General features: G+C 38.7%; 1 pseudogene; it reads left to right on the top strand.

The window, feature by feature from the left end:
- Positions 1 to 8,310: 8,310 nt before the first annotated feature.
- LOC132693358 (large ribosomal subunit protein mL42 pseudogene) lies at positions 8,311 to 8,736 on the top strand (annotated as a pseudogene).
- The last annotated feature ends 7,721 nt before the right edge of the window (positions 8,737 to 16,457 follow it).

Here is a 16,457-nt window from a genome sequence, read left to right as displayed (position 1 = left end):
TGCAGCACACAAAGCCCTTGATACCAAGACTGACCAAGAGAAAACACTCGGTCCACATCAGATAGTAGCATAATTAGCATTACCACTTCTGTAACTATTAATAGCACCAAGCACCAGGCTTTCTACAGAGTCTTTACAGTTTAATTGGCATCTTTACCTTTTTCCCCAATTTCCTGCCTGCAAGATTCTCCCAGGAATCACCGTGGGTACGTCATCACCTCTGCTAATTATATTGAATTTACACATCCTTCCCAGTCTCCTACTACACTGAGGTCAGCTGTGGAATTTAGTGATGTCTCAGACAGACGTTTTCCCCTTAGCCCTTAGCAACTTCTTAAATGCAAATGTGAATAAGCCTGAGATCTTCTGGAGCAAAGTCCATGGCCACTGGCCCTTTTTAGAACCCATTTTCTTCGGGTCATTTCTGCATAGTTACTGCTTTTTGATCAAATTACTAGCACAGGGATAATAACACTTACCCAGCACTTTTTATCTCCAAAGCAATGTAAAGGCCTTCAAGTCCATCTGTCTCTTCAGTGAATTTTCCATCCTTAATAAAAACAAGTTTCAGGCACTGACTTCAAATGCTGATGCAGGTGAACCCACCTCCTGCAGAGCAGGTGCACCACATGTATATTAATGTACAAAACCCGGAACTGGGAGGCAGGTAGGAGGCTTCAAAGGCTCAGGATGTAGAACCAGAAAATAACGGCTCTCTTTAGAGATTTCTGACTTTGGGCAAGTCATTTAACCTCAGCATCCCAGTTGCCTGGTACGTAAAAATGGGGATCATAAATACGCCTCCCCTGTGTACAGTCTGTTGCAAGAAATAAGGGAGAAACTGGCTGCAGAAATGACTTATAATATGATGTGGGTAGTATTAAGTTCACCATTACTTCCCAAAGTGGTCATTTTATCCAAGTTTGGGTCCCCTAGGAATAAACCTAGTGTTTTGCCTTCTTCCACTTCTTGAACAAAATGTCTCAAAGGTCCCTTCTGTCCCAAAGAAAAAGAAGAGAAACTGTTGTGCATTTCATGAAGAGTCATGCTAACTGATGGAGCATTTACTCAATTTCACATACTATCCCAAGAGAACTTACCTAAGCCTCAGAGCATCTTGTGAAATAGGTAGTATTAGGGGTTCCATTTTAAAGAGTTGAAAACTAAGGCACAGATGTGTTTCAGGTCTTGCCCATGTTTACTAAGAAGAAGAGGTTATTTTCTTAACCAACAGGTTTCGATATCACTTCAGGAACCCCCAGAGACACTGGAGAGGAGTCTGTGAGATCAAAACTGTTTTCAAAACAATACCAAGGCACCGTTTGACCTTTCCACTCACCTTCTGCCACGAGTATATGGTGGAATTTTCTGGACCCTACGTGTCATATGATTTCGCAAAAGACTGAATGCAGAAACACCTAGGAAAATCCTGCTGTCTTCTACTAAACTGGGAGAGATTTGCAAAGATATAAAATAAGGTAACGCTTCTCATTATTTTTTGTTTTGGAAGATATAGTTATTTTTCATTTAAAATGTGATTTGTTTCTGACACACCAGATAAAGTGTTAATATCCAAAATCTATGAAGAACTTATCAAAATCAACACCCAAAAAACAAAGAATCCAGTGAAGAAATGGGCAGAAGACATGAACAGACACTTTTCCAAAGAAGACAAATAGATGGCTGACAGACACATGAAAAGATGCTCAACATCATTCATCATCAGAGAAATACAAATCAAAATCACAATGAGATACCACCTCACACCTGTCAGAATGGCTAAAATTAACAACTCGGGAAACAACAGATGTTGGCGAGGATGTGGAGAAAGGGTAACCCTTTTGCACTGTTGGTGGGAATACAAACTGGTGCAGCCACTCTGGAAAACAGTGTGGAGGTTCCTCGAAAAATTAAAAATAGATCTACCCTATGACCCAGCAATAGCACTGCTAGGAATTTACCCAAGGGATACAGGAGTGCTGATGCATAAGGGCACTTGTACCCCAATGTTTACAGCAGCACTTTCAGCAATAGCCACATTATGGAAAAAGCCCAAATGTCCAGCAAATAATGAATGGATAAAGAAGATGTGCTACACACACACACACATGTGCGCGTGCGTGCGTGCACACAGGAGTATTATTCAGTGGTCAAAAAGAATGAAATCATGCCACTTGCAACAACATGAATGGAACGAGAGGGTATTATGCTAAGTGAAATAAGTCAGTCAGAGAAAGACAAGTATCATACAATTTCACTCATGTGTGGAGTTTAAGAAATAAAACAGATGAGCATAGGAGAAGAGAAGGAAAAATAAGATAAAAACAGAGAGGGAGGCAAACCATAAGAGACTCTTAAACACAGAGAACAAACTGAGGGTTGCTGGAGGGGAGATGGGTAGGGGGATAGGCTAAATGGGTGATGGGCATGAAGGAGGGCACTTGTTGGGATGAGCACTGGGTGCTATATGGAAGTGATGAGTCACTGGGTTCTACTCCTGAAACCAATACTACACGGTATGTTAACTAACTTGAATTTAAATAAATAAATCAAAAAAGATAAAGAATAAATATATTTTTGTGTAAAAGTGTGAAAATAAATATTCAGAACAATGAAAAAATGTGTGATTTGTTTCAACAGGCAATGCATTTTTATTTCATTTTTAGTGAATTAATAAATGCATATCACTATGCATATTAATACACAGTGCATATTTTTTAATTCTCAGTTTTAATATGGTAAATATCAGTAGCTATAACAAATGTGAACAAAAGCCCTTGGGAGCCCTCAGTATTTTTTGAAGGGTGTAAAGTGGCTCTGACGTCAAAGTGGCCTTTGAGAGCTGGTGCTCTCAGCTAGACACGGTGTCTCTCTTAATCCCTCACACAAGCTATATTGCTATTTCTAGTTTTTGATGAGTAAATTGAAGTTTGGAGAAGTTAGGTAAGTTTTTCAAGGTCACATGACTCACAATAAAACTTTTCAAGAAACAAGTGCTCAACAGCTTTACAGTGACTCAAATTCGTACCTTTTCCAATTTACTGTGACTCTCCCTTCCTTCTATGCTACCAGATACTCCAGCTGGCATAAAACTCTGCAGCTCACCTACCTCTATGTGCATAAAAGATCACAAAATTTAAACGGTTCAAAAAAGCCTTGTAATTGGCTCCCCATTCTTTACTTGTTTAGGGTCTAGATAACGTTAGAGATGGCAAGCACTGCTCTTGACTCTACTTCCTCCCTCCCACCAGGTTTCCTATAACATGACCAAATGCCATTCTGATAGTGAACCTGACATTTTGTCACGGCACAGCACTGACAACACTGTCTGTCTCTTCCCTGGCTATCAGCCCCCTGCTAGCAGAGTCCCAAATAGTTTAGCAGTCCAAAGAGATTTGTCATTGGCCTAATCTAGTCATGGTAATTTTGTTCAAGTTGACAAGCAGTTAGTCTAGAAGAGGTAATGTGACCCCATGCTGGCCAATAACATGGGAAACTACTGGGTTTTCCAGGAAACCACCACTTTCAGGAAAAAAATTGATTTGAGGTATGGTGTTTTTCCTACTTAGAATACACCTGTAATCCCTAGAGGTTTTTAGCTTTCTTGAAACAATAAGGTTACCAACCATGAGAAAAACAACTAAAAGAATCACAATAATCTTCACATCATTGAGCTGTTGAATGAGAACCAGCAATGACTTACCTTCATATATTTTATGAGATAAATAAGCCTTTATTTACTTTTTTATGTAGTTAATTTACCCTTAGTTGATTATCCTGTTATTTGAAGACAAACACTCAATCAACTGATAGATACAGAGAGGTTTTCGTCAAATTTCAGAAATAATTCCCTACACAATACTCTGTTTGCTAATAAAAGTAGATCCAGAAATGACATAGATAATATGATATATAGGGAAGCGCTTTAAAATAGTACATCTGTATGTATATTTTTTAAAAGTTTACCAAAAAAATGAAAAAAAGATAGGAGAAGCAAAAGAGAACCAAGGGGGCTTTTTAGACCTGAAAAATACAATATCTGAAATGAAAACTTCACTGCATGGGATTAATAGATTAGATAGCAACAGTTTAAAAAATATCAGGATGATCTGGAAACAGCAATAAAAACTCCCAAACTTAAACACAAAGAGAGAAAAGACAGTAAATAATTAATAGAGCCATAGTGAATGAGAGACAATATCAAGTAGTCTAATATAAATGCAACTGAGTAAATGCCTGAGTAAAGGAGGAAGGCAGAAAAGAATGTTTATCAAAACAATGGCTGAAAATTTATTCAAATATCATGAACACTATGTACACACACAGTCAAAAAGTTCAACAACCACCAAGCAAAATAAAAACAAAGAAATCCATACCAAAACCCATCACAATCAAATTGCAACAACCCACTGATAAAAAGACAAATCGTAAAAGAAACCATAAGTAAAAATGACACATTATATTCAGACAGACAAAGATAAGAGTGACGGCAGATTTCATATCACAAACAATGCAAGACAGAGGACAATAAAACATCTTTAAAGTGCTGAAAGGGAAATAAAATGCCATTCTATATCCAGTGAAAACATCCTTCAAAAGTGAAGAGTAATTTAAAATGTTTTCAGATAAGCAAAAACTAAAAGAATTTATTGTGAGGATATCTCTGCTACAAAAAATGTTAAAGGAAGTTATTTAGACAAAAAGAAAATGCTACCATATGGAAACTTGGATCTACTGAAAATAATTCAGAAAAGTCTAAACGATAACTATCTGTGTAAAGGAAGAAAGTTTTTCCTCATGTTTTAACTCTTTAAAAGGAAATCATTTCAAGAAAAAGTAAGCACAATGCAACATAGAGTTGGTAACATGCAGAAGTAAGTTGTATTATAACCAAATTATAAGGCTTGAGAGAGAACAGAAGTAGACTGTTTTTAAGAGTAGTACATCATAAAAGTAAAAGGTACAAAATGATACACAATGCAAACACTAATAATAAAACTGGCTCAGTCAGTAGAGCATGTGAGTCTTGACTTTGATGTCATGAGTTTGAGCCCCATGTTGGGTGTGGAGCCTACTGTATTCTTTTTCTTTAATGTTCATTCATTTTGGAGAGAGAGAAAGAGAGCAGGGGTGGGGGGAGGGACAAAAAGGGAAGGAGACACAGAATCAGAAGCAGGCTCCAGGCTCCAAGCTGTCAGCACAGAGTCCAACACGAGACTTGAACCCACAAACTATGAGGTCATGACTGGAGCCAAAGGTGGACACTTAACCGACTGAGCCATCCAGGCACCCCAGAACCTACTTTAAAAAAAATAAATAAAGTCTTTTTTAAAAAGAAAATTGAGTGACTCTATTAACAGACAAAGTAGACTTTAAGATGAGGAATATTGCTAGTGAGTGATAAAGAGGACCATCTCATAATAACAAAAGGTTCAATATATCAGGAAGGCCTAACAATCCTAAATGTGTAGACAGATAGAACTAAAAGGCAAGTGGACAGATTCTCAGTTATAGGGGAGATTTCAACACTTTTCTAGTAGTTAATATATAAATTAGACAGAATAGGGTCTACTAGAAGATGTAAGCAACATTTACCTCCAACTTAATCTGACATTTATAGACAAGTTACCAAACAACAAAGAATATAGATACTTTTCAAGTGTATATGGAAAATTCACTAAGATCTGCCATATGTTGGTCCATAAAACAAGTCTTAATAAATTGCAAAGGAGGAGAATCATACATGCTATTTTCTCTGACTACAACAGAATTAAAATTGAAACACAGAAAAATATTAGGAAAATCCCAAAGATCTGGAAAAACAATCCCTTCAAAAGAATCCATTTTTCAAAGAAAATTTGAAAAAGGAAATTAGAAAAATACTTCAAAATGAGTGAAACTTTGTGAGATGCAAATAAAGCAGTACTTAGAAGAAATTTTGTAGCATTAAATGCGTATGTTGAAAATGTTTAACACATCTAAGATCAGTTATCTTAGATTTCACTTTAACAAGCTAGGGAAAAAAACTGAAATCCAAAGTACAAGGAAACAAGTAATAAAAAGTTTAAATCAATGGAATGAAAAAGCAAACAATAAAGAAAAATAAATGAAATCATCAACTGCTAGTTTAAAAAGATCCATACAAATAATAAACCTCTAGCTAGACTTACCAAAAAATACAAAAATTTCTAATATCAAAAATAAAATAGAATGTCACTGAACATTCTATGGGCATTAAACAGACAATAATAGAATGTCATGAACACCTCTACGCCAACAAATTTGATGACCTAGGTGAAATGTTCAAATTTATCAAAAGACACAAACTTGGTAACCTGATACAAGAAGAAAGAGAAAATTAAAATAGCTGTGTATTTCTTAAAGACATTGAATTTTGCATTAAAATCCTCAAAAAACCAGTCCCTCCCCAAAAAAGCATTCCAAACTCAGGTGACTATTTTACTGGTGAATTTATCAAATCTTTAGAAAAAAAAATAATGCCAATCTTACATAAACACTTTCAGAAAATAGAGAAGTAAGGAATACTTCTGAATTCATTTTATAAGGCGGATATTACTCTGACACCGAAAAACTACCATTTTGTGAATACAGATGCAACAAGCTTCTATAAAATATAACCATATTGAAAGTAACAATAATCTGAAAGCATAATTCATCATGAACAAGTAGTATTTACCTTATGAATGCAAGGTTGGTATAACACTCAAAAATCTATAAATGTAATTCACCATATAGACAGAATAAAGAAGTAGAAACCATATGATCAACTCCACAGTTGTAGAAAAGATAGGAGTAGGTTGGATGTTTAAAAATTGTGGGGGGTGGAGGGGAAGATATACCACGCAAGGAGTAACCAAAAGAGAGTAAGAGTCGCTGTACAGAGATCAGACAAAATAGACCATAACAAAAAAATTGTTATTAGAGGTAAGAAGAACATTTTATAATAATAAATATGGTCAACTCATAAAGAAGTCATAACAATTGCTATCATATATGCACCTGCCAAGAGAACTCCAAAATGTATGAAGAAAAAAAACTGATAAAACTAAAGAAAGAAACAGATCATTCAACAATACCCCATTTTCAATAATGGATAGAGCAAATAGGCAGAAGATCAGTAAGGACATAGAGGACTTAAACAACTCTAACCATATCTAACAGACATTTACAGAATGCTACCCAACAAAAGCAGAATACACATTCTTCTCAACTGTACAATAAAACATTCTTCTGACTAGACCATATTCAACCCAGAAAACAAACCTCAATAAATCTAAAAGAAGTGAAATTATAAAGTATTACTCCCCCAGCACGATGGAATGAAACTGAAAATCAATCACAAAAAAAACTTGAGAAATTGAAAATTTTGTGAATTTAATGTTTATTTATTTTGGAGGAGAGAGACAGAGCATGAGTGGGGGAGGGGCAGAGAGAGAGAGAGAGAGAGAGACACAGACTCTGAAGGGGGCTCCAGGTTCTATCTAAGCTGTCAGCACAGAGCCCGATGCAAGGCTCAAACTCAGGAGCTGTGAGATCATAACCTGAGCCAAAGTCGGATGCTTAACTGACTGAGCCACCCAGGTGCCCCTAAAAATTTGTGACATTAATCAACACACTCCTAAATAACCAATGGATCAAAGAAGAAATTGGAAGGAATATTAGAAAATACTTTGAGATGAATGTAAACAGAAACACAACATGTAAAAATCTTTGAGATTCAGCTGAAATAGTGCTTTGAGAAAAATTATAGCTATAAATGACTGTTTTTTTTAAAAGAAATATTTCAACTAAATAAACCAACTTTCCATTTTAAGAAACTAAAAAAGAAGAACAAACTGAAACCAAAGCAAAAAGGGAAAGAAAATAGAGAGAGGGGAAATTCAAATTCCAAAAATCAGGAATGAAAGATGGGGCATCACTACCTACTTTACAGAAATGAAAAAGATCATAAGGGAATACTATAAACAACTTTACCAATGAAGTATATAACCAAGATGAAATGGACAAAATCCTACTGACAAACTACTGACACTGATTCAAGAAGAAATAAAAAATATTAATAGATCTATAACCAAGTGAGAGATTAAATTACTTGTTTAAAAACTTACTACAAAAAAAATCAAAAACCAAAAACCAAAACCAAAACACAAAAATCAAGGAGGTAAGATGACGGGCTCACAGTGAGAGGCTGTCAAGGATGAACATAAGTATGCCTGGAAGCAGATTTTAAACTCAGTTTCTATTCAGATCAACTTCTTTCACACCGCCTGATAAACATCTTGATTTACCATGGCATTAACAGCAGTAAAGTGGCCATATCAAACAGCACTATCTGAAAACATTCATTTCCAATTCAAAATGGAGCTTTATATTGTGTTTGTCATAAATCTATGTATTTTCTCTTCCAGATGACTATCATTGCAAAGTAGAGCTTGCTATGACATCTGATGGCAGGATGAAAGTGTGCTACCACCCTCTGTGGACATTCTGTATAAACATACAAAACCTATCCCTCAGCCAGATCTTGTGCGTAATAATGAAGAAAACCTGATCGAGTGCTGAACACCAGATGAGAAGAAAAAAAATGAACATTTTGAGTAAGGACCTATGACAGAACTACTTAGCAAAATGTTCTTTACTACTAAGCACTGTTGGTATCCTCGTGGACAGTATCATAGATGTCATAGGAACCTGGATCCTCCAAAAGACAGATGATACTGAGGTTTTCAGGAATCAAAAAGATGTTATCTTTTGTCTCATTTGCCATTTGAGAAAAGGCAACTGAGTATATTCACTACTATGTTATGTAGCAAAATGATAACAAAATGTCTTTTCATACAAAAACAACCCATGGCCCAGCTGACTTTATTAATGAATTTTACAAATGTTTAAAAATGAGTTAACATCAATCCTTAATCTTTCAGAAACCTTCCAAAAAGTAGAAGGAAAAAAACATTTCCCAGCTTATTCTATGAGGCCATTTTTATCTTACTACCAAAACTAGACAACAATATCACAAGAATATAAAACAATGGACCAGTGTTCCTCATGAATATGGATGAAAAATACTAAAAAAAAAAAAAAAAAATACTAGCAAACTGAATCTGGCAACCTATAAAAACGATTATACATCATGAATTATCCTAGAAATACAAAGCTGGTTCAGTATATGAAAATAAGTCAATGTAACTCACTATATTAATCAAACAAAGACAATGACCATCTCAACAGATAGAGGGAAAAAAAAAACCATTTGACAGAATCCAAAATTCTTTCCTGATTTAAAAAATAAATAAATAAAAATCTCAACAAAGTAGAAATTGAAGGAAAGGTCCTCAACCTGATAAGGGTGTATTTCAAAATCCTGCAATGAACATGATACTTATTGGTGAAAGACAAAGCTTTTCTTCTAAAAGAACCACGCAAAGATGTCCACCCCTGCCACTTCCATTTCAATATTGTACTTGAGGTTGTAGGCAGAGCAATTAGATACAAAGAAAAAAATAAAGGCATCCAGATTAGAAAAGGAGAAGTAAAATTATGTTTATTCACAGATGATTTGATTGTATATATACAAAATCCTAAGGAATCACCTAAAAAACTATGTGAGCTAACAAGTGGGTTCAGCAAGTTTGCCTGACACAAAGGGCATGGTGTCTTATGGTGCCTTTTCATCCTTCATCAGTAAAATGAAAATAATCTTACCTGCTTCCCTAGCTTAGTTGGGTTCAACAAGACTATATAGGGAGGAGTCCAAATTCAGTGCCGGACACAAAATATGTGCTCAATAATGTGAGTTCCTTCTTTTCTTCATCATTCATCTCACTAATTTGCTATTTAAAGATGGTGGTTAGTAACAATAATTTGATGAAATACAAACATCCTAGCACAGCTGGATCACCTGACATTCATACATCAGCATAAAATAAATGAATCTAAAACAGTTTGTCTCCTACTATCTGAGCAAAGCTCAGTCAGAATGGGAGTGGATATTTGATTAGCAGTCCTGGCTTCTTTCCCCTGCTCCTTCCTCCATGTTCCTGTTCCATTTCTAGAATCAATCCTACCTAAGGATTAAATACCCTCAGTCCCTCTGGTTGAGGAAAATGGGGTCAAGGCAAAGGGATAAACATTAAACTATGGAGGAAGGTTTAGACTTCTTGCCCACTCCTCATCAAATTACTCACTACACTCTATTTCCCAAGACAGGAATATGGCTTCTTCCTTCTACTCTACCTTCTCTTCCCCCATCAAAGGAGGAGGAGGAGGGGGAGGAAGTGATGGGGGAGGAGGAGGAGAAGCAGGAGGAGGAGGAAAAGGAGAAAGAAAACCTAACTTTTGAAGATGAAGTTCTAGGGCATGGATGAAAAAGAATATGGAGTTTCAAGCTCACACAAAAGGGGTCAGAAAACTGGAAGATGACATTGATGAGGGAAGACAGAATTACGCATAAAACTATCACTGACCTCTTTCCTCTGTTTCCTCCCAGTGCTGCCAGACCCTAGGTGCTGTCATGCTTTCTTCACTCATTAATGCCCAAAGCGTCATGCAGGACAGGAGGTGGGGTAGGGACAGGAAGAATCAAAGGAAACTGTTTGTGCTGGTCTCCAGTCAAAGACTTACACTCAAGGGATACACGACCCCAATGTATCCATATGGTCCAGCCCAGCTTATAGAGGGGTTTGGGACAAAAGCCTCAGCTAATAACGATTATGTCTTTTACTGGACCACTCCCTGTTATGGGTTCAAATGTGTCCTTTTGAAAATACTAATGCCCTAACTCCCAGTATTTATGAATGTAACCTTATTTGGAAATAGGGTTTTACAGATGATAAAGTTAAGATGAGGTCATCAGGTTGCATCTTAATCCAATATGACTGGTGTCCTTACAAGAAGGAGAAATGTGAACACAGAGACACACACACGTTGAGAATTCCTTTGTGATGATGAAGCCGGAGATCAGGGTATGTGTCTACAAACCAAAGAACACCAAAGATTGCTGGCAAAGAGCCAGTAGCTTGGAACAGAGAGGTGTGGAACAGATTCTCACAGCCCTCAGAAAGAACCAACTCTGATCCACCTTGATCTTGGCCTTGTAGCCTCTAAAGCTGTGAGACAGTCAATTTCTCTTGTCTAAGCCATCAGTGTGTGGCACTTTGTTGCAGCCATAGCAAACTAATACAACGCTTCCAGCAAGCAATGGGACAAGGATTCAGGGGTTCAGGACCTTCGCTATCTCTTCCTTGGGCGGTATATAAACCATCAAATCCCTTGCTTAGCCTGAGCAGCTGTGGCCAGGGATCTCTTCCTCTCCTTCTTGGCTCCACCCCAGGAGACTATAACCCCAGGATAAAATAATTTTCTAATCTACCTTATCCTGACCCTTTAAATGAGTCCAGCCTTCTCAGGTCCTAAGAGGCATACCCTGCTCCTAGAGCAGAACAGACCTCAGTGGCTCATGTCCTGAGTTTGGGGGTCAGACAGACCAAATTCCCACCCTGGCCCTTCCACATTCCATCTGTGTGACCTGGAATGAGCATCTCAACACCCCCTCTGCTTCCACTTCCAGGATAGTGGAGCCTGCTTCATAGGGGTTGTTTTGATGGCACACAAGCACAGTGTCTGTTACATAGCTAGTGCCCATTAACTTCTAACACATGCCTCATAGGACAGCTACTGTTATACACAATGGCCCCAGAGCCCTCCCTCTTGTTCTCACGTCCCCTATCTAAGAGTGCGGCCCCATATCTATGTTTTGGAAGAACCCATGGCTTCCCTTTCGGATTTTGATTTTTGGTCCTCCATGCTATTGCTTCCTACTGCTCCTTCTGAGGTTTGGGCTTCACCCAGAGTCAAGTCCCAGCCTCCACACTCCTCCTCTTGGGCCTACCCAGGGTCTCTCTTCAATAGGTCTCAAGGAGAGATACTGATAATGCAGCCATGCCACCCAAACCTACTCTGGAAAGCCCTCGTCATCATGGAAAATGCCTTGAGGAAGGTTACATAAGTGTTGTCTGTAGAGGTGGATCCAGAAAATGAAAAGATGAATAGGTGCCCAAGCTGGTAGGCTTGTAGCAAATTGAATACATAATCAATTTCACTACTCAGTCTCAGGTTCAGAACTTCTGATGCTGGTCAGAACAAAACAAGCCCGGGATCAAGGTGTTCCAACCGTCATGCTTTGGCAAGCACAATGCAGAGAGGTAATTGCACTTCTAGCACGCTTTGATGAGTCTCATGCCGCCCCTCCTTCAAATGCACAAGGGGCCTTGTCAGAACAGATAACCAAGTGACTCCCACAGACAGGGGTTGTGTGAGTCACCTCGTAGAAATCAAGACCCCAGCTGCTGAGATGAACAATGTCAACACTGAGAATTTGCTGGAAACAATTCTATGCACAGCAGAGTGAATTTCAGCTGGCTTCTGCTCTGCTTATTCCGAGTGGCAAACCCAATGCCTTGAGTGAGGCTGCCTCCAGCAGCAGTTTCCAGCCAGGGGAGACTTTGCCTCCCAGGGGACATTTAGAATGTCTGGAGACATTTTGGGTGGTCACAACTGGAGAGGCAGTGCTACTGGTATCTAGTGGGGAGAAGCCAGGGAAGAGCCCTACCCAACTAAGAATTATCCTGCCTACAATGTCAACAGTGCCTCAGTTGAGATGCCCTGTCCTAGAAGGAAGGACCAGCACAGCATTATCTCCATGGCTTTTATATATGGCTTCTGACAGCCCACAATCTCGCCCCAATCTGGTTGACCAGCCTGATTGTCCATGTTCAAATCCAAGCTACCTCACCAGCTTGAGCAAGATACTTCACTCTGGATGCTTCTGTTGCCTCTTCTATAAAATGGGGATATTAATAAAATTTGCCACCTAGGATTGTTTAAGGACTAAATGAACTACATGAAATAATCCATGCAAAGTGCCTCATTAAGCATCAAGCACTTAAGGAATGATAACTGTGACTTTTCTTAACCCCTGCTTTACTTTATTTATTGCTATTTTTGAGGACACTCTTTGCCATGGCACTGGATGAGAAGCCCTCTCCCTTCCACTGTCCCACCTGTGATCATTCCTGTCCTCTCAAAGTTCAAATGTTCATTCCTCTAGGAAACGTTCCCAGCCCTGCATGTAGGGATCAATCAGTCCCTGCTCTGAGCTCCTCGGCATGTTGTTAACTCCTGTGTCCACCCTAAGATTACCCACCAGTCTGCTTTTATAACCTCTGTCAGCATTTGCCATGGGGCTTACCAGCCTGAGAGCACTTCCTCACTCATTGGTTTGCTGCATCAATAATGAACCCTACAACCCACTAACACCATCGCTGGTGGTGAATGCCTCTTGGGCATGAGCATGAGTCCGAGGTTAATAAGACTTTCTAGGGGTGGGGCTGGGAGGGGACAGGGTGGGGTTCCAATGTAGATTCTCTGATAAGGAGGAATGAAGACCTTTCCCCAATTCATATCCGGGGGACAAAAATCGTGGTCATTGCTCTGGTCGCTAAGATTTCTACTGGTCAGGCATTGCACAGACCTTTTCCATGAATGGTCTCCCTGACATTTCCCATGAGGGAGGTATCAAAATGATCCCTATTGTTACAATTACTTGACCAATGTCATATCACAGGCATGACTCCCCAGGTAAGTCTAGCTGCCTCAATGTCTGTTTCTAATGAGCCCGATTTATTGTTCCTCAAACACCAGTCAGTTGGCATCATTCAAGGACAATGGAAAAATCTGGCTTCAAATTAATAACCCTCTTCAGACCCCCGGTGGCAGCTATAAATGCCAGTTGGAGGGTTTTCTAAGCTTTTTGTCTCCCTAACAACAGTAACCGTTCTTCAAAAGAAAACTTAAAAACAAGTCTGATTTGTAGAATACATAACACAGAACTGTCCTAGGTTGGAGGAGCTGGGGCAGAGGGTCTCCAGAGCCACACCTACCTGCCACCCCCTCCCTGCTCTGGATGCCCTTAAAGGAGTTCGGGGGAAGCAGCTGGTCCCACCTTACATTTTGCAGATGTAGAAACAGAGACTCGGGAAGAGGAAATTATTTGCTAAAAGTTACACTGCTCAAAAGCAGCGGGACCAGGAATTAATTCCATGTCCCCGAGCCCTGAATTCAAAGCTCTTTTGAATTCTTTTGTGAATATATTTTGATGCTTCATTTATGACAACTAGGCTTTCTTGCTGACAAGTGCAGAAATATAAAATAAAGCTCAAAAACTCACAAAGGAATACCATGTCTCACCCAATAGGATGCCTTCAGTTGCAAGATGCGTCCAAATTTGAGATGTTAAAAGTTCTGGAGCTCAGAGGTGTGGATCATAGGAATCTGGCACGTCCACCTTGCTGGTCTAATCTTGTTTGTACTGCAGATCCATTTCCTATGACTGCCAGTGCAATTGCACATCAGATGTCTGTGGGGTAACATCTACTGATGAACAACAGAGAGACAGAGACAGAGAGAAATAGGACGTGGGCCACTGAGGCAGAGAAGAGGAGCAAGAGGAGGGAAGGCTGGCTTATGCCCCCTCCCCAGTGCAGAGGAATTTACATGGAGCCAAGTTTCCCTGGCAACAGTTTCCAACTGGACTCCATCTGCCCACCAGGTGATTTGAGTCCTGACCAGTCTGTTCTCAGCCCCTCCACCAGGCAGAAGCATGTAGAAGAGCCTGGGAGATCCAGCCCCTCTAAAGCCCAGAGCTGGAGGTGCAAAACACTGAAGATGGTGATGCTTCATCCACTCCCCCAGCCCATCTCTATGCATTTTTCAGGATGAAACTAAACTTACATTAATGCTGAAAAAAGGCAATTCTGGACTGCAGAATCAATGAAATGTGGCATATGTGCCAAGAGAATGTTTATTCTGCTGAATTTTAGTGGAATGCACTTCTATTGGTTTCTCTCTATTCTTCAGCACTCTACATTCTAAGACACAAGTTCTAATTTTTTAAAATTAATTCCTATTTTTTGGCACACAAATCTTTTCCACTTACTCTGTCCCTGTGGAAAGGAAGAAGGAATCTACTATTCATCCTTACATGAAGTAGCTTCTGGGCCAAAGAATGGAATTTGTTTTTCAAATGCCTTTACTGAGGCATAATTGATAAGCAAAAAGATTGTGCATCACCAATGTATACAATTTGATGAGTTGGGACCTACATATACACACATGAAATCATCACCACACTCGAAGTAATGGACATATCCATCACTTCCAAAAGTTTGCTTGTATCCCTTTGTATTTTTGTTTTTGCATTTGATTTTGTGGTAAGAACACTTAATATGAGATCTACCTTCTTAATACATTTTAAGTTTATTTATTTGAAGGAGAGAGAGAGAGAAAGTGCACGTGCACGTGGAAGGGGGGGCAGAGAGAGGGGAGACGGAATCCCAAGCAGGCTCCTCACAGTCAACACAAGCCCCATGTGGGGCTCAAACTTAGCATCCGTGAGATCACGACCTGAGCCGAAATCAAGAGTCAGTTACTTAACCAACTGACCCACCCAGGTGCCCCTACCCTTTTAATAGATTTTTAAGTGCACAAGACACCAATCCCATCTATAAGCACAATGTTGTACAGCAGACCTCTAACACTTATACATCTTGCATAACTGAATATTTGCACCTGTTAGTTAGCAAATTGCCATTTCCTTCTACCCCCAGTCCCTGGCAACCATCATTCTATTCTTGATTTCTCTTAGTTGGACGATTTTAGATACTTCACATAAGTAGAATAATGGAATGTTCGTTCTTCTGTGACTGGTTTATTTCACTTAACCTATGTCCTTAAGGTTTATCCATCTTGTCACAAATGGTAGAAATTCCTTCTTTTTTAAGGCTGAATAATATTCCATTATATGCATATACCATATATGTATTATACCACATATATATAATTCCATAAATGTATATTTCCTTTATCCATTCATCTTTGGATAGATATTGGGTTGTTTCCATATCTTGGCTACTATGAACAATAGTAAACATGGGAGTAGGAATATCAAGATCCTGATTTCAATTATTTTTGGCTATATATGTATGTATGTATACGTACATCCAGAAGTGGGATTGCTGGACCTTAAGATATTTCTATTTTTAATTTTTTGAGGAATCTTCATACTGTTTTCCATAGTGGCTGTACTCTTTTACATTCCTACTAAAGGAAGGGGCTTTGGATGGAAGCAAAAAGGAGTCAAAATTCCTTTCTGGCCAAGCTAACAGTTTCCCAAATACCACTGTCATAAGTAAAAGTCCTTAAATTTTAAAAATGAGAAATCCTAAAAATCAAAAGCAAAATGAAGGAAGCAAAGCTAATTGTGTTTGGAGTTAGTGGCTTAACCATTCAGAGAAAAGAATTATTTTAAGTGACTTTTAGAATACAGTAATTTGATTATACATCCCTCTAAAGATGAAAACAACAACCAGGAACGAATC

This window comes from Panthera onca, chromosome B1, assembly GCF_046562875.1.
Source record: "Panthera onca isolate mPanOnc1 chromosome B1, mPanOnc1 haplotype 2, whole genome shotgun sequence".
NCBI lineage: Eukaryota > Metazoa > Chordata > Mammalia > Carnivora > Felidae > Panthera > Panthera onca.
The sequence above is the reverse complement of the archived record's forward strand: the minus strand, read 5'-3'. Positions and strand labels throughout refer to the sequence as shown.